The 19,845-nt window shown below is 39.9% G+C and overlaps 1 long non-coding RNA gene across 36 annotated transcripts in view; it reads right to left on the bottom strand.

Moving 5' to 3' along the window:
* Positions 1-19,845, bottom strand: part of LOC121472214 — a 322,481-nt gene that overhangs the window by 150,116 nt on the left and 152,520 nt on the right. For 6 of the 36 annotated variants that reach the window (XR_005982808.1, XR_005982800.1, XR_005982832.1 and 3 more), the window contains one exon: positions 10,447-10,518. The exons of 29 other annotated variants lie outside the window; for them this stretch is intronic. This is a non-coding gene — a long non-coding RNA (uncharacterized LOC121472214). Of the gene's footprint in view, positions 1-1,836; positions 2,359-10,446; positions 10,519-19,845 lie in introns of those variants that run through there. One more of the 36 variants, XR_005982835.1, reaches the window with a different exon arrangement.

Here is a 19,845-nt window from a genome sequence, read left to right as displayed (position 1 = left end):
ATTTGGAAACAATCAGACTCTTAACATTTATCATTCCTGTAAACAGTTTTGAAACATCTAACAGTTCTGTGCTTAACCTAATATTTATCTCTATGTACATGACAGATAAGCTGTCACCCCCAAATCCTGAAAAGACATGTTAATCCTTGTATGTAATTTTACCAGTTAAGACTTTAATTTTTTTTAAAGATTTTATTTATTTATTTAAGAGAGAAAGTGTGAGAGATAGAAAGAGGGGAAGGGAGAGGCAGAGGGAGAGAGAGAAGCAGGCCCCCAGCTGAGCAGGGGGACTGACAAAGGGCCCAATCCCAGGGTCCTGGGATCACAATCTGAGCTGAAGGCAGGTGCTTAGCCAACTGAGCAACCCAGGAGCCCCCCAGTTAAGACTTTACATGCAAATGTTTATGTGGTATTTCAATATGACTTAATAAGTTATATATATCCATTTCATAACCTATGCTGATAATCCCTGAGGATAACTAGAATTCGATTTTATGACAGGTCCCAGCACAGATCCAGAGCAGGTCTTCACAAATTCCAGACTATAGTCTGTCCTCTAACCTCCAGCCCAGAGAAGTGAATATGACCAGGATCATCCAAAAAACTCCACGGCCTTTTACATGAGGCTCACCTGTGAACTTGGACAGAGCTCCCAGGACTTTGAATCTGATACTTACTGTTAGCTCCCTTAGCAGTAATGCAACCAGCCAAATATTCACATTCAGAGAGGTAAACCTTCACTTTTCCCTAAATGTTACTCTGAGATATGACAGTAAGAAAGACAGAAAAAGCGTACCCAGGAACTTAATCTAGAAGTGACTTTTCTTGCTTTCTTCAAAGTTCCCTCACACTGCTAGCATAGACAGAAAAGACTGTCACACACTTTGGGAATATAGAGAAACTAAAAACCCTGAAATTCTCTGCCCTCTTTACCTAATTCAAGCCCCAATATGTTGTGTCCCTGACCCTCTTCAGTTTTTCACAAACCTCATTGCTGTATCATCTGGTCTCAGTGTGACATCTAACTTCAATCGGCTAGGCTAGAGCGATGGAGCAAACTGGGATAAGAAAGACAGATAGAAGGGGGTGTTCAATCTACACTAGGATCTTTTCCTTCCTTTGGTAACTATGTCTCCATAAGTGCATACAATTTTAATTATTAAGAATAGCAAAAAGACAAAAATCTTCCCTTCAACTTTGCTTCATTTTTGACATATTGTAGGCACTGATGTCTCAGCATATAACATAAAGTCAATTTTTGTAGACAAGAATTCTAGAAATTTCTTTTTTTTTTTGCAAACTAGGACCAGAATTCTATTAAGGTACAGGCATGCCATGCCCCAGCTCATGTTGGGTTTCGAAGTGGACAGTCAATAAGTCAGCAAGTTTCTAAGCATGTGTTGTGCATGGGGATGGGCCCATACCCACAACATTTATGAAATTAAAAAAAAATAGGCAAATTGCTTAGGATCTAATAGAGAAAGTGAATCAAAACCAAATTTACCAGCCTCTGCAAAAGAAAAAATAAAAAATAAATAAGCAAAAATAAGCAAACTTAAATGTATATATGGATTAACATATTTGTTCAACATTTATTATTTGCGATGCATATACATATAACATTGTCAGTTACACATAGAAATAAGCAAGAATTATGGGATGCCTGGGTGGCACAGTGGTTGAGCACCTGCCTTTGGCTCAGGGCATGATTCCAGGGTCCCAGAATCAAGCCCTGCATCGGGCTTCCTGCATGGAGCCTGCTTCTCTTCCCTCTGTGTCTCTGCCTCTCTCTCTCTCTCTCTCTCTCTGTCTATGTCTCTGTCTCTCATGAATAAATAAATAAAATCTTTAAATAAAAAAAAAAAGAAAAGAAAGAAAGAAAGAAGCAAGAATTATACCAAAGGAGTGTAGTTTCTTAAAATAGCCTGTGAGCACTTTCTTGTCCAGTAATTCTTCCCCACTTCTGGTGCAGGAACCCAAAAGAAGAATTCACTGCATAAATACTATGCATTAGATACCTAAGATAATATTTTTCTTATGAAATGGCATGTATTAAGTGCTCAATAAATGTAAAGTTCCCTCCCATCAGTATTTGTCTTTAAATCTTTCTGTTTAACTTGATATTGCTGAGTAACATCCAGAATGTTTGGAATGTTTACACCACTGCCATTCTTAGACATTGAAAACAAAATGAGTCCAAGGATATTCAGTGTGGATATATATTTTTTCTTCCCTGGAATTACAATCAGTTGAGTGCAAATGGAGTATTTGGCCAGAGTTATATATAAATTGTGACTTGAATTCATTGGATTGAGAAATGATGCTTCCTGGTCATTTGGTCCATGAAGAGTAAAATATCTGAAACAATATAAAATGAAACTAGCAGAGAGGGGAAGGCAATGCTTCTGGAACAGCAGAATCAGAACATCCATAAATCCAGTGCTCAACAAAAAACCATGAAAATACTGGCAAAAATATCAAAATCAACTTTTTTTAGAACTTTGAAAATTATTCAAAGGGTTGCAACAGTCAACAGAGCTTATTTAAAAAAAACTACTAAATCTTGGTAGGTAGACCAGGAACATTTCTTTTTTTTTAATTTTTTTTGAAATTTATTTTTTATTGGTGTTCAATTTACCAACATACATAATAACCCCCAGTGCCCGTCACCCATTCAGTCCCACCCCCCGCCCTCCTCCCCTTCTACCACCCCTAGTTCGTTTCCCAGAGTTAGGAGTCTTTATGTTCTGTCTCCCTTTCTGATATTTCCCACACATTTCTTCTCCCTTCCCTTATATTCCCTTTCACTATTATTTATATTCCCCAAATGAATGAGACCATATAATGTTTGTCCTTCTCCGATTGAACATTTCAAATTGAGTTACTTCTCCCCTTCACCCTCCCTCCCCAGCTCCATACCAGTCCCTTGAAAGCCACTAACCTGGGAGGCCCCAGAGGGTCAGAAAGGCTACAGAACTCCAACTATTTCACCTGACTCACAATTCCCTGGAAGAGCCACATTCACAGGGTGCTATGTATTTGACTGACTCAGAGTTCAGCTCCACAGGAAAAGTCCCATTCCCAGAGCATTGATGAAAACAATCAGATTCAATTGTTTAACATTCCATCTGACTAACACTGCAATACCAACTGGGGCAAACAAAAGCCTGGCAAAAAAATATAAAAGGAAGATCTTGGGAATGAGACTTCCATAAGGGGCTTTGAAAAGCTCTAACATATTGCTGGAAATCTAGAAAATCATATACATGTGTAGGGCTGTGCTCATCCCCAAGAAAGACCAGAGACAGCGCCAATCACTCACCTCTGGCTGACCTTGAAGTTCTGCATAAGTAAGAAGGGAAGGCTAAGATAGACTACCTAAGAGTTGAAGGTATATCCTCAACACACACACACACACACACACACACACACACATACCCCTTAACAAAAGGTGGAATACTTACTGGGTCAAGTCATTTAAGGAAATCTTTTGACCAATCAATTGCTGACCAATAAGGTATAATGACCTGACCCAGTTGATCCCTGCAAAACCAGTCTTAAAAATAAAAATAATGGGGATCCCTGGGTGGCGCAGCGGTTTAGCGCCTGCCTTTGGCCCAGGGCGTGATCCTGGAGACCCAGGATCGAATCCCACGTCGGGCTCCTGGTGCATGGAACCTGCTTCTCTCTCTGCCTATGTCTCTGCCTCTCTCTCTCTCTCTCTCTCTCTCTCTCTCTCTGTGACTATCATAAATAAATAAAAATTAAAAAAAAAATAAAATAAAATAAATAAAAAAATAAAAATAATGAATTTTAATAAATTAATTTAAAAGACAAAACCAACCAGAAACTTTTGTAGCCACATACTAGAAAGAATACAGACTCTATAGAATTTGTCCAGAAAAGTCACTACACAAAGAACAACAAAACAGCAACAACAAACTCTAGGGGCAGGGTGTTAGAAATCTGATTCCAGAGTTGCCACATTGTATTCCCTAAAATGTACAATTTTCAAGGTAAAAATATAAGTATATGTGAGATGCAAAGAAACAGGGGAGTGTGGCCTATACACAGAGAGGAAAAAAGAAGTTAATAGAAATTGTCCCTGAGGGTGTTCCATGTATTGATTTACTAGAAAAAGATTTTAAACCAGATAGGGAATCAAAGGAAAATAGTCTGATAACTATATCTCATCTTATAAATAATATCTATAAAGAGGCAGAATTTTATGAACTTAAAAACCAAATATAAATGCCAGAGTGAAAAAGTACAACAGCTGAAGTAGAAAAAAAAAAGAAAACAAAATCACCAGAGGGACTCAACAATGGATTTGAACTGGTAGAACAAAGAATCAGTCATCCTGAAGACAGGTAAATAGAGATTACCCAGTCTGAGGGACAGAAAGAAAAAAGGGAATAAAAATGAACAGATGTGTAAGATACCAACAACAATATGCATCATGGGAGCCCCAAAAAGAGTGGAGAGAATGAACCAAGTAGAGGTGGCCATAACCTTGAAAGTGAACAAATGAATAAAACAACTAACTCAGAATTTTGAACTTACAAAAGCCATAAAGGCATTTCATTCTTGTTATTCTGTTTATTTTCATTTACTTGGGCAAGGATAATGTTAGACAGGTTTCAGCCCTGAAGTCTGCATGTTTGATGTGACATTGATTTGAGTGATGAAATTTTCATTTTGTGCTACAGCAAATTTATATACTTGGAAAAATAAACTGGGAATCTTGCAAAAATTGATGATAAAACAAACCGCAGCAAATTGACATTCTGACACAGTGGGGCCTCCAACTATGCCGTTCCTTAAACATAAGACTTCCTCTTAGCAATAACTGATCAGTAAGAAGATTTTGGATTACCCTCTGTTCAACCTTTGAGTAAGTAAGAAGAAATTCCAGCAGAATGTACCTTTGTTTGAATGAGGAGTGAGAAGAGATTGAAATGTTCATCTTCCAGACTGCTGACCTTGCTGGGCAGCAGCGCCGCCAGACACTTGGACACCAACTTACAGGGCAGTAGCTATCAAGGTCAATGGCTTCCCAGAGACCTCTTCACCAGTTTCCTTCATGGTCTCACTCTAGTGGCCACATGTGCTTGGCTTCTTGGGCTCTCCTGCAGGCTATCACTAGTTCAACAGCATCAGGGCATCAGGAGGGGTTCTCTCTGGTGTCCCTCAACTCTCCCCTAGATAACCACTTCTCCAGCTCCTCCCACAATTGCATCAGGTCTAATTCCTACACTAAATCCCTCTTCCCACTGTCCTCATGGTGGCTCTACTTTCCTGACTCCCCTGGATTGAGAAAGCTGAATATCCTTTCTTATCACAGTGTGCCAGCAGCAAGGCCTTCTTTCCCTGCAACAAATGGATGCCTTAGGCTAAGAGCAAAGCTTATGTTTCTACAGTACAAAAGAGAAAAACAAATTAATAATTTTCAAATTATTACCACTCAACAGAGACCTAACTGGGCCCAGTAACCTGTTTTCAACTGGATCAGCCCTGACTTACTAAATACCTATAAGACTTAAGAAAGGGACAATGAAAGATAAAGTTAGAAAGAGTAAATGCTATCAAACAGTTCATAAAGCTTATGGATCTGGAAAATATGAGGTCACCGAGTTACCACCAAAGAGTAAGTTCATGAGAAATGCTATGTTTAGAGAAAACGTCAGTGTTTTAATATCGAAGGCCTCAAGGACCATGCATGGGAATAAAATAAAGCTGGGATAAAATAGTCACCAGTCACTAAATGGAATGGAATATTGCTAAGCTAATAGCCTCTTGCAAGTAAAAGCTCACTGAAGACAATGATGATCTTTCATCCATATATCTCCAAAGTACCAGCATCCCAGGTGATAGCATGAGCTAGAAAAGATACAGGGCCAGAGTCAGTCTCAGATACTCTTGGTGCCTGCCTAGCACAGCTGGTGTTAACTTTTCTGGCCTTCATAAAGACTCTCTGGGAGCTAAGCTTTTTGTATTCCTCCAGAGTGGCAATCAGGGACCCCCTTAAATGATATGGCCATAATGGCATCTCTGCTATTAATGTCATATTTGGAACTGAATATTTTTCAGGGGATCTAGGCAGCCTGGTGCCTAGAGAAAAATGGTTACCCAACCAAGAAGAGAAACTAAATGGTTGAAATTCTCCCACCAGTGATTCTCTCCAAGTATAAAAGAGATTACTTCAAAAATTAAAAAAAAAAAAAAAAGAGAGAGAGAGATTACTTCTAGACACTTGAGAATTAGCCACATGTGTCTTTGGTTCTTCTTGTGCCCTTTCCAGAGACCCTTTCTCAGCTCTACAATGCCCCCCACCAGTCTCTCTATTCCCCAGCCCTGAATTTGGGGTTCAACTCAGGCAAGTGTCTAATGGTCCCTTTCCCAGTTCCCCAACTCTTCCATGGAACGTTCATCACTTCAGTTTCTGGTATCAAAGGTGATCACTTGCTACTCTAATCAACTTGCCAGTATCCACAATGCTTTAGGTAAGGTCATTCCCTCCCACAGCCAGGGCCCTCTGCCACTACAAGCAGCAGATGTGCATTTTTTACAGCCCTTGTGTTGTCTTTTTAAAAAGGGGAAGCTCTGCTCTGAAGTGCTCAGTGCTCTGAAGTGCTTCAGGCCAAAGGCAAAAGTCTGTATGATTCCTTCCCATTAACCTAAAAAGGGGCATTTTTTAAAAAATTAAGTCTGAAATCAAAACAATCAACTTCACTGTCTCCTGTAGCCCACTTCTAAACCAATTCAGTAAAATATTATTGCCCTACAGACCCCACACTGCACCTATGATTAAGGTCAGCACTGCACAGGTCTCTGCAGAATAGGGAACTACTCTACTGCACAGGTCTCTGCAGAGTAGGGAACCATGAGGCTGGTTTGCTTGAGAAGTCCCAGCTATGCAGAGGTAATTATTGGTAACACCCCTTTCTACTCTACTACTCTCTACTGAAGAACCAACAATTCTGGGAGTCTATGGGGTTTAACTCTTCCCCTGTTCCTCTACCCCTATCCCAACCATCTTGAGAGCGCCTTATCTTGCCACTGCCATTTGTTTCCGTGAATAACTCTACTTTCTCCCAGCACTCATAAGAATGCCAGCCCCCAAGGTGCCAAGCAATGCTGGGTCCCTGGGGCTCTCACTGTGCCAAAGCCATACTGTATTCTTTGAAAGAAGTAAAGAAAGTCTCTCTTACTCTCCCTCTCTGCACCCTGCATCACTTGGGTCCCAGAGTGGTGACTATCTGTGGCCTGATCCTCCAACTGTTTCCTGACAGCTCAGTCTATAGCCTTTCTCCACAAGTCTCAAACTTGTCTCCTTGAGGTGAACCAGGAAATACAGCAGACCTCCACTGACATTGGCCTTTCCCCACTCTTTCCCCCCACCCAGGTTCCTGCCTCCAACCCATGCCAATATTGAAGGTCCCAATCAAGAATAATTAGGTCCTACTGTAGCACCAGTCCTGCCAGCACAGCAGAAGTGAACATTTGCTGTTACAGGTTGAATATGTCACCCCAAAATAGATGCTGATGTTCTAACCTGTGGTACCTGAAATATGACCTTAATTGGAAAAAGGGTGTTTGCAGATACAATCAAGTTAAGATGAGGCCATTAAGATGGCCTTATAAGAAGGCTTATAAGAAGAAGAAGAAAACCATGTGAGGACAGTGACAGAGAATACCATATGACAAGAAATATCAAGCATGGACGACTACTGCCAGGAGTTAGGAAGAGGCAAGGAAGGATTCTACTCAGAGTCTCAGAGGGAGCATGGTGGCTGACGCCTTGATTTTAAAATTCTTGCCTCCAGAACTGTGAAAAAAATAAATTTCTGTTGTCTTAAGCCACTCAATTTATGATAATTTGTCACAGAAGCCCTAGAAAACTAAGACACGCACTTGGCCGTAGGTGGGAGCCTCCACTGTACCTGTTCTGAGATGGCCTAAATGCACTCCACCTCATTATGCTTCACTTCTCTGACCTTCTATTTGCTAACCACAGAAAGTAAAGGCACAAAGCAGCAAATCTTACTTATTCTAAGGATAGGAGAGTGGGCCAAGAAGCAGACTTATTTTCTAATATTTTTCAGAACCCGCCAATATTGGTGCTCAGCAGCCTCATTACTGTAGGAGATAAAAAGGCTCTCATCCCTTGTTGCTGGATAAACTACAACCAGGGCATTGGAGTGAATTTGGGTAGAGGTGTGGGACAGAACAAAACATGAAAAGGGAATTGCCCATTCTGACACCTTCAGAGTGATGTGCTCACATATTGTCTTGATATCAAATCCAGATCAGCTGGGAGGTCTCATCCTCCTCCTGATGTGTTCACAGAGAAACACACATTTTCTATTAAATGCCAAGGTCACCCGCGGGGTGCTTTGGCAGAGCTGTGCAGAGAAGTTGTACAGCACCTGCCTACATATGTTTGGCCCTGTGCCCTCTCCCTGCTTCCCCTCTGATCAGAAGCACATTTATCCGCAATTTTTTTAAGTCAGAAAAATAAAGAATCTCTCCTAGACGTTCTGATTTTTTTAAACCAATTCCAGACCATGCATAATATTTTTGCTGAATTTCAATTATGACATCCTACTGAATTTATTCTGAAAAAAAAAGAATTTATTCTGTTCAGATACAGCATAAAGGGAAATTCACCATCAATAGATATGAATATCTATTGCTGCACTGCTGAGCTCTTCTCTCACTCCTCCTTAGTCCCCTTTCTTTGCTACTTTTTTCTTTCTCTCCTCTCTCAGGTTTAGCCTTTCCCCTGATCTGATCAGCTTCCCTCCTTGATTCATCTAATCCTTCCCTACTCCTCCCCCAAATCCATCATAGCCAGTCCAAGGCAAGTCAGGAAATAGGAAAATTTGTTCTTCAGAACATTGTGTTCCCTTTTATGTACCTTTCCTCCCCTCAGCTCACCACTGCTCTGTATCCAATGGAACTGGGGATCTTTCAGTGCCTTGGTTTTCCTATTTGTATAAAAAGACTTATTCTTTTCATTTGTAAACTAAAGAAAATAATACCATCTTCAAGGGAGTTGTTACAAGGATTTAAAAGTATGAGTGCCTAAAACTGTGGACCCTCCAAAACTGTTACCTCCCTCCCTCATTTTAACCCTTTTCATGCTCTGCTTCCTCCCCACTCTCCATCTCAGGTCCTGATAACTGGCCATACTGTGATTTTAAATCAAGGTAGAGCTTCATTCAAGAACACTTATTTTAGTCAAGCAACAACAGCTATTGGTGAGGATGTTGAGAAAGGAAAACCCTCTTACACTTTTGGTGGGAATGCAAGTTGGTGCAGCCACCCTGGAAAACAGTATGGAGGGAAGTTCTTCAAAAAGTTAAAAATAGAGCTACCCTAAGACTCAGCAATTTCACTGCTAGGTATTTATCCAAAGGATACAAACACAGTGACTCAAAGGGACACCTGCACCCCAATGTTTATAGAAGCAATGTCCACAATAGCCAAAATATGGAAAGAACCCAGATATCTATCAACAAAGAATGGATAAAGAAGATGTGGTATATATATATACACAATGAAATATCACTCAGCCATCAAAAAAAATGAAATCTTGACATTTGCAAAGACATGGATGGAACTAAAGGGTATTCTGCTAGGTGAAATAAGTTAATCAGAGAAAGACAACTATCATATAATGCCACTTGTGTGGAATTTAAGAAACAAAATATATGATCAGAAGGGAAGGAGGGAAAAAGAAAATAAGGTGAAATCAGAGAGGAAGACAAACCTAAGAGACTATTAACTATAGGAAACAAACTGAGGGTTGCTGGAGGGGAGGTGGGTGGGAGCCTGAAGTAACTTGATGATGGACATTAAGGAGGGCACCTGATGTAATAAGCACTGGGTGTTATATGCAACTGATGAATCACTAAACTCTACCTGTGAAACTAATAATACATGATATGCTAATTAAATGAATTTAAATAAAATAAGAAAGAAAGAACACTTACTTCAGACCTTATTTCTAATTGATGAACAAAAACCTTTAATACTTGATCAAGGCAATTTAGCCTTGCGGGGGAATGGGAATCAGAAAAAAAGGGAATTGTCCAGAGAAAATGCCCATCCAGGTGGCACTATAACTTCACAGCCCACCCCGCTCCCCCCATGTTGAGTTGCCTCTTGTGAGAGAAAGATGGAGACAAAGAAGCAAAGACAGGTATGCAGAGGGTTATAGTCCAGTTATTTAAGTGGACTACTCTGATTTTGTTCCCTGTACCCCATCCTAGTTAGTATATGGTAGTCAGAGATGTCCCTCTCTGCTTACTTCAAATATAGCCTGACTTAAATTCTAAGAAAAAAAAGTAGTTGAAAACGTCCAGCCCCTTTCCTTGCGAAGTTCAAGCCTTCTTGTTGGAGGAGTGAAGGGTTCAATGCATGTATTGGTTCAATGCTTACCAAAGCTTTCTTGCTTCCAACAGATTTACCAGTATATCCTAGATGTCACCTGAGGCTTTCTCAATCAAGAACCTGCATACAAAAAAAAAAAAAAAGAACCTACATACACTTGACTTGAGCCTTCAATTCCACGGTCTGTGATAGTCCAAACTCCCCATGGTTTCTGAAATTTCCTAAGAATATGATTCCGTGAGATCTCTTACAATTCTGCCATCAGTATTGAGCAAACTATCTGTTCCACTCCACACTAATCCGGTTGCAAACTCAGCCTTTCTTCATTTCCACAAAGATATTTGTTTTTTCAAACTGATGTATGAATTTGGTAATTTCACCGGTCAAGGGGAGTGTCCCATTACGTATTGCATTGCATCCCACTACCCCACAACCCTTTACTCTTCGTTCACCACAACTCCTCAGTGATCCACAAATTTTTTTCTTTTTTTTTTTAAAGATTGATTGATTGGTTGGTTGGTTGGTTGATTTTAAGAGTGATTGAGAGATGGAAAGAGAGAGAGAAAGCACAAAATGGGGTAGAGGCAGAAGGAGACAGAAAGAGAGAGAATCTTCAAGCAGACTCTCCACTGAGCACTGAGCCCAAGGGAGGGCTTGATCTCACAACCCTAAGATAATGTCCTGAGCCAATATCAAGAGTCAGACACTTAACTGACTGATCCACCCAGGTACCCCAACAAATTTCTTTTTCTGCCTCACACAGAGTAGCTTCACTCTCTTCTCTCAGCCTTGAAGCCAGCCAACACCAGGCCTCAAAACAGTGAGCATCTGCCCAAGAGAAATCACTGGACAATTGCTAGTACAAGACATAGGACAACTCTGCCTAGGAGACTCTGTAAGGAGAAAAGGAAAACCCATGAGCTTTAGTAGCTAGAGCTGAAGACCATGGGTCTGTCATAGATGCTGACCCAGAGTGAGACAGGGTTTAATGGAGATAATCTAGTTGAGCAGTGGGGTAGGAAGACTGGAGAAGAGAAAAGGAGAAAAGAATGCCATGATTCATAGACTGTTAAAGGCCTGTTGAGTCCTCAGTCTTACTTAAAGATACCAACAATGAAACCAATTGTCCAAAGCAGAATTACTTTATGAAATGTGTTCAGCATTTTGAAAGAGAGATAATTTTTTTTACTCTGTGAAGGCACTGATGGTAAATCTCAACTGGACTGATGTGCTAAATTGCAACCCAGGGAATGAATGCCAGGGTAATTTGGATATAGCATTGGTCATCTTACCAATGGCCTAAGCTGATTCAGCTAGTTAAACTAGCTGGTAGCAGGTAGAAGAGGGCAATTCTCTGATTGTGAGCATAATAATAGCTGTGTTTACTTATAAGAACCTTTCAGGATGCTTTCATGGTCTCTTAAGGAGAGAACATATACATTTATCTTGGAGGAGAGCATGTGTTTCCCAAAACCCATGTTCCCATACTGTTAAGTCCTACACCCCTCTTTCCTGCTGCTTCCCTTTGCTAATAAAATCTCTCTATTGCTCCCAATATAGAGAAGCCAATGAATGTAGGGGTAATAATATAGTTACAATCTGTGTTGATACTGACCTGGCTTGACCTGATGGGCCAAGATGGTATGGGGAACCTACCTCACATACACCCTTTGATATGATTCTGGTTTCCGCTAAACATTTATAAAGTATAGAGGAATCAAATAAGTGAATGTTTCTGCTGTTTTGGACTAACATCCTGTTTCAGATTAACACCAATCCAAGGGACAAAATAAAAAATAGGTTAGAATTTTCATCATCATCATCATCATCATAAAGTAAAGGAGAACACATAATTTCATGTTGATGTGAAGTCTAAAGAAAGCAGAAAGCATCAGTCTGAATATCTTCAAGTCTATGGTTTCCTGGGGAGTGAAATCTTTAGGTTTCTGTTTATTCCTTGGTATTGAATAGTGAGATGATAAAACATAAGTTAAGCAAAGATCTTCCTCCCATGCCTTTAGACAAATTGTCAACCAAGTGACCCATGATGTAAATAGAACACAGTACATGTAATCTAATCAGGTTTCCAAGCCATTGGTGTGACCATAAATCCTCTCTGTTCCTGCAGAAGGAGAAAGGGGACAGAAAAGGACAGAGAGAGAGGAAGTCTAAAAAGTGACTCTTAGGCTTACTGAAATCAGGCCTTTTACATGCGATTTTCAATGTGGATTTTCTGTGCATACTTGATTAAAGAGTTGCTTCACAGAGAAAGAAAATGAAGAAGAAAAAAAAGAATTCCAAATGTCAATTTTAAAGAAGTGATTAGATGATTCTTCATTCTTAATTTATCCTTTAAGCATGTACAAACACATGCCACTAATACAGATCATCTAGAACTGACTTTAAGAACAAAAAAAAAAAAAAGCATAAGACCAGTGCTTGGGATTCACTTTAAAATAAAAGGTGTCAGGGTGTCTCGGTGGCTCAGTGTTAAGCATCTGACCCTTGGTTTCAGCTCAGATTAGGATCTCAGAGTTGTAGGCTCAAGCTGTGTATCAGGGCTCTCCACTCAGCAGGGAGTCTGCTTAAGATTGTCTCTCCATCTCCCTCTGCCCGCCCCTCCTCATGTGCACATATGTGTGCACTCACTCGCGTGTCTGCTCTCTCTCTTTCAAATAAATAAATCTTCTAAAAATATATAAATTTATAAAGGAAAGAGTGTCCACTGAAAGATCCTTCTCCACCAACAATAATGTCAACCATGACTGAGAAGACCCACAGCAAAGTCCAGACCAACTCAGCTTCAGAAGCCTCCTAAATCAACCTCATCCAGAGTATTGGCTGGAAAAGCACATCCACAGTTCTGCCCACTATAACCATGGTTGCAACCAATGGAGTTGGAGGGTGCTAAGGAAAAGGGAACAGACAGCTTGCTGCCAGGTTCTAGGCAGGGGTTGCCAAGAATGAACACACTAAAATTACCAGAAAATTCCATCCTGCCATAGATTTGGGTGATTCGATGGCAGAACATACAACCTGCACATTTTGAAGGGCTCTGTTATCAAAGCCAGAGAAACTCATGACCATCAGTAACGTGCTTGTCTTCATGTCAATCACAAGGGTAGATCCTGCATTTTCGAGCTGATTGTACTCACTGCTAATGATGGGGATTTTTTTGAGTCTCTTAAGAATAGACATCAGTGAACTTCTTCTGTAAAGGTCAAAGAGTAAATATTTTAGGTTTTGTAGGCCATATGGCCTCTATCACAATTATTTAACTCTGCTGTTATATCCCAAAAGCAGCCACAAACTATATATAGTGTGTGTGTGTGTGTGTGTGTGTGTGTGTGTGTGTGTATATATATATATCTTATATAGTTATATATATAAGTTATATATATAAGTTATATAAGTTTATATATATAACCTATAGTTATATAACTATGTTATATATAGTAACTATATATATATATTATATATAATATATATATATTACTGATGATGACTGGGTTTCAATAAACCCCTTTTTCCAGTGATAGACAATGGCCAGATATGACTCACAGGCTGTAGTTTGCTGAGCTTTGCTGTAGACAATAACTTGCAGCTCCAACATGCTCCCGGCATGGCTGATGCATAATTCACAGTGGATGTAGATAGAAATGGACTTCTGTGTTACTATCATGCACTTGCACTTACTCAGATCAACTCTCAATGAAACATTCTGGTATTTTCAAGGTGGCTGCAGATTCTCTGAAATTCTTCTATTGGAAGACTGTAAGATCTCCATCTTCTCCTCTTTAATTGAAACTGTATCGGTGGTTGCATGACCAACAGAATACAGCAGAAGGGATACTGTACCCCTTTCCAGGCCTTGTGTCTGAAAGACTGGAAGTTTTTAATTCCTGCCCTTTTTTGGAGCATTTATTTGTGGAATCCTCCAGCTGCCATGCTGTGAGGAAGTCCAAATAGTCCCACAGAAGGGCCCTCATGGAGAGGAACTGAGGCTCCTGGTCAACATCCTCTGCTGGGCTCTTAGCCTAGCCCGTAAAGCACCCTTCATAAGACTCTCTGTATCTTCTGTTATCTGTTGTTCAGATGCCATCTAGTAGAATACTCCAAGGTCTTGGGGAATAACAAAGCCACTAGGTGAAGGAGCCTAGGTCCCTAAGGTACTGAATGGAGCAGAGACATCTCCCCCAACATGCATCCCACCAACCCATTGCCATCAATCTTCCATGGACCATGACAAATCTTTACTTATTGTGCCACTGGGATTTTTGAGATTGTTACATACTCCCAAAGTTGACATACCATAAAGAAGTAGGAAACAAGGAAGGTAGACTGCAGTGGACTAGTGTTACAATAGGATAGCAGGACTCAGGGAAAGGGAAGAATTGGCAGTATTTCCAAAGACACTGTGAATCAGAACCTTCTGGGCTCTAGAACCTAAATGAGAAGTATGAGTTGTTTATTCAGTGAAACCTCCTCAACCATAAAGCTTATTTACACAGGGCTGATCAGATGCACTTAATACATGGGGCTCTTTCCCCAGCTGGTCATGAGGAAGCAAGATTGACAGACAGTGGGCCCTGAGCTATTACTGAGAGCTGTCAACAGCTTCCCCTTTACCCTTCATACACACAAGACCTGAAATTACTAATTACTTCTTTTGCTAAAGAAATGTAATGTCCCAGCATATATGGGAAAATTGTCTGAAAGGACTTACACTTTAGACCTGAGGTTAGAAAACTATGTCCACAGGGCCAAATCCAGCTTGCTGCCTATCTTTGTCTGGTCCATGAGTTAAGAATAGTTTTCACCTTTGTAAATGGTTGAAAAAAAATTCAAAATAAGAAAAATAACCTATGGGCAAATGAAAAATTTTTTTTTTTGGGCAAATGAAAATTAAATGAAATTCATGTTTTAATGTTCCATGAATAATGGTTTATTGGAACACAAGTATGCTGTACTGTCTGTAGCTGCTTTCTCAACATGGGAGTCAGGTAGTTGGGATAGAGACCAGATGGACCACAAAGCCTAAAATATTTACAATCAAGCCCCTTAAAAAAAAAGTTTGTAGGTCCTTGCTTTAGACCATTGTGGTCCATGACTCCTTGATCCTGAATTAATTTACTAGACTGTCCCTTCCTTTAACAAGTTCTGAGGAAAACAGTGCATTTCTGCCATCTTACTAAGGAGGTGGGAGGCAGAATGAAGGAAAGTATCAAAGGTCACACTCCCAGGAAGTGAATGGGTGAGAGATCTCAGTGTCAAGAGAAGTCATGAGGCACCTAGGAGAAGGATGTCTGGCCCAGTGAAGTAGTCAGTGAACAAAAGGGAAGGAGAAAAGTGGAAAAAAATTTAAAATGCTTCTTGACTTAGTCCCAGCTCTCCCAACCTATCAACATATCCGCTGATTTTAATGTATTATTAAATTATTAAAGTAAAACAAACTGATCAAAAGAGTCATTTATAAAGTACTCTTTTATAAAAAGAATTTCTTCAGATTTTATTTATTTGAGAGAGAGAGAGAGCAAGAGAGAGCATGAGCAGGGGGGAAGGGCAGAGGGAGAGGGAGAAGCAGACTCCCTGCTGAGTAGGGAGCCCTATACAGGATGCCATTCCAGGCAGTTACTTAGCCAACTGAGTCCCCCAGGAACCCCTAAAAAGAATTTTTCAAAGGGCAAACTATCTCATTGTAATAAAATATTTTCCAGATTTGGGAAAAAATTTTCATTCAACGCTAATACAACTTCAAATGACAATTTCTTCAAACCTGCTCTCTTGGTGATGGGGCTGCTGGTTCTGCCTATGTTTGTTTCTGAATTCCTTTCTTACTTGCTGCTTCACGGGGAGCATGGTCTCATCCATGAAGTGGAAACAACAGCCAAAAAAAAAAAAAACCCACAGAAACTTCAAAGGATTTCACATTCAGGCCAACTGCATAGCCACATCCCCTAATACCTCCTCAATTTGGCTTTGGTAGTGCCCAGGAGAGCCAGTAAGGGATTAGGAAAAACAGAAATCTTTGTTCATGCTCTGATCGCCAGTCTGACATCAATCCAGAGTTACAGCCTGGATAGTTGGCATAGTTGCACTCAGGTAGATTAACTTCTAGGAGATTTGTTCTCAGTAATCTTTATTTTCAAATGGTTGGGAAAAGCTTCAAAGCAACAACTACAACTCATAAACTTGTCCTAAAAAATAATAATAATAGTGATTTGGCATCTGTGTGAATTTCAACTGCAAAGAGAAACAAGGAAAGAAACCTTTAAATAAAGCCTCTCCCTCTCCTACCTTTTTCCACACATTTCCATGTTCTTTCACACACTTACTGCCCAACTTCTCACTAACTCCCTCATCTTTTTAAAATTCCCCTAATCTGCAACACTTCCTCTAAGGCAGTCAGTGACCAGACCCTCCTAAGATGTCCTGAGAAGACTGCAAGAAGCATGCTATTATGAAAAATTAAAAAATAAGGGTACCTAGGTGGCTCAGTCGATTAGGTGTCTGACTCTTGATTTCAGTGCAGGTTGTGATCTCAGGGTCATGAGAATGAGCCCCATGTAGGGCTTTGCACTCAATGGGAGTCTGCTTGAGGATTCATTCTCTCCCTCTGCCCCTTTCCCCACTCATGCACACTCTCTCTTTCTAAAAATAAATAAATAAATCCTTTTAAAAATTAAAAATTTAATAATCCTTTAAAAACCACCAGTAAACTTAACAAGGAAAATGAGAAGCACCGCCCTATATGCCATCAGCACTTAAGACCATATCAGTGCTGGACCTAAGCATGATGAGGCAATGATATGATACTCAAAAACAAAGATGCAAAATACAGTAGTGAACCAACACTTAGGCCTCTAGGACTGGAGACAATGTGAGGCGTAATCAAGTTCAGTCAGGTCATCTTTCAGATGAAGAAAGTGGTACAGGGTAATTACCCAAATGAGAAGAGAAAATGTATGATATGGAATTGAAAGTAATCAAAGATCAATAATTTTGACTGCACAGTTATTATCAGCATACTCTTCTACTTACATAGTGCATAAGCTGAGGGGATATTTAAAGTGTCCTTAGACAAACATTATTCTCATTCATTTGGGGAATATAAAAACTAATGAAAGGGAAAAAAGGGGAAAGAGAAAATGAGTGAAAATATCAGTGAGGGTGACAAAACATGAGAAACACCTAACTCTGGGAAACGAACAAGGGGTAGTAGAAAGGGAGGTGGATGGGGGGTTGGGGTGATTGGGTGATGGGCACTGAGGGGGGCACTTGCGGAATGAGCACTGGGTGTTCTGCTATATGTTGGCAAATTGAACTCCAATAAATAAATGAATAAATAAATAAATAAATAAATAAATAAATAAATAAATAAAGTGTCTTTAGGCTGTTGAGTCTCCTCCAGGTGCTATGAAGTTTGATAGAATTTTTTTCTTAGAATGTTCTAAAAGTTCTGGAAGCCCCTATTAAATAAGTTTTCCTTCCCACCACTGAATTCATGAAAAACCAGAGAATTTAAAGTTCTATTCCTTAAGTATACAATATTTTCAGTCTTTCAGACATGTTGAAGATCTGTTAACCACCAACAGATGTGTTATATAATGGTTTTCTTTGGACAAAATTAAAGCTATTCAACCCCACCCCCCAATCCCTCTAGCTGCTTCAAGGTGTCTTGAGTCCAAAGCATAGCTAATTTAGTGCTTGTTCCACTGTGGCTAATTAAAATATGCTTTAGGTAGTTCAGCGTATTTTCCCATCTAACTTCCCCCCCTGAGCTGGTCTAGTTCTTTCCTTCCTTCCTTTTATTTCTGTGATTCACCCAAGGATTATGTTATTTTAAAAAGCATGGTGCAAAGAATAATCACTGGCTAACTCTAGTTGGATTGCAATATTAATCCTTAATTTATTCTTCTGAGAAAGTTGTGCTCAAGCATTCATCCTTCCATTTGTCTTCCATAGAGAGCTAAGTTTTCAGACCAAATGGTGTTAATGGTAGCTTCCCAAATGAAATTCCAGCCTGCTTCCAGACTCAGGCACCGTAGGGATATAGCGGATGAGAAGAAGTTAAATTTGGATTGAATCAGAAGCTTCTGGACATTACTTTCACTAAATAATCATGTAGCAAACCCATCTAATGAAAATCAGATCTCATTCAGAGGAGGGAAATTTGCTTTCCTGAATAAAACTAAATTGGTCCCATAAGATCTATTACCCCAAGAACTAAAGGTCCTGTCTACACAGTACTAAATGAAGTGGTCAATGAATTTAGCCAAAATCCCTAATAAAAACCAAAATATTCTCTTAGAATTCAAATCCTATCAGGGAACTCAGTGGAGAGAGTGACTCATATTTATTAATGGGTTTCAGGCACACTCATCCTTGATCAAATAAATACACTGTTAATCAACAGATATGTTTGAATGCTTACTATGTGTTCCGTCAGACCTGTGCCAAGTCAGAAAGGAGATCTGGAAGATGTATAAGACTGATGCAAAAGAAACAAGGGTTTCTCATGACTTCTGCTTTCAATTATAGTTATGATGCAACACAACACTTATATGTTTTGAAAATTTGGAGTTTTTCTCTTTTGCTACCAAGAATAAATAAATAAATAATCCAAGTCATCTCCATTTTAGCTACCAGAACTGGGCAAGTTGAATGGCACATGGTAGATCTTAACAAATATCTGTAGCAAGAATAAACAAGTAAATAAATGAATGTTTTCTAAGCATACAGAGAACATTAAGCTGGAAGATCATAGTAACAAAAACACTCTGTTAAGTGTTAATACATTTGGTATTAGAAGCTGAATCTTCTCCAAAATCCATGTTGTATTCTTCTACCTGAGAACACAACTAATCACCACTCTGCAGTCTCCTGTGCAGTGAGATGCAGACCTGTGACCAAATGATACCAATGCAGGATGCATGCAAGTGGCAGGAGCCACTTCCAAATCTCTCCCAGGAAATCTTCACACTCCTCCCCTTCCAGATCACTGGATGAGACCACCACACGAGGTTGAAGACCGTATGTTTGTGAGAGCAGAGCCTCTGTCAGCCTACACCCCTGAGGGACAGCAAGGACTTTCCCCTAGATCCGTTTTTACAGATGAGAAAACTAAGTCACAGAGTAGTTAATCCTAGATAATAAGAGGCTGTAAAGAATCTGACCTGGAACACATTTCTATCTCAACCATTTTATCTTCCTCAAAAACATGTAAAGTGCTTAAAGGAGCTTCTCAATAATTGACCTCTAACCTCTCTGACATGACCATTTTCACAGCCTGGAATAAAAGTGATGATCTGGGATGCCTGGGTTGCTCAGTGGTTGAGCATCTACCTTCAGCTCAGGGCACTATCCCGCGGTCCCAGGATGGAGTCCCACATTGGACTCCCTGCAGGGAGCCTGCTTCTCCCTCTGCCTGTGTCTCTGCCTCTCTCT

Source organism: Vulpes lagopus, chromosome 1 (assembly GCF_018345385.1).
Source record: "Vulpes lagopus strain Blue_001 chromosome 1, ASM1834538v1, whole genome shotgun sequence".
NCBI classification, from domain to species: domain Eukaryota; kingdom Metazoa; phylum Chordata; class Mammalia; order Carnivora; family Canidae; genus Vulpes; species Vulpes lagopus.
The sequence above is the reverse complement of the archived record's forward strand: the minus strand, read 5'-3'. Positions and strand labels throughout refer to the sequence as shown.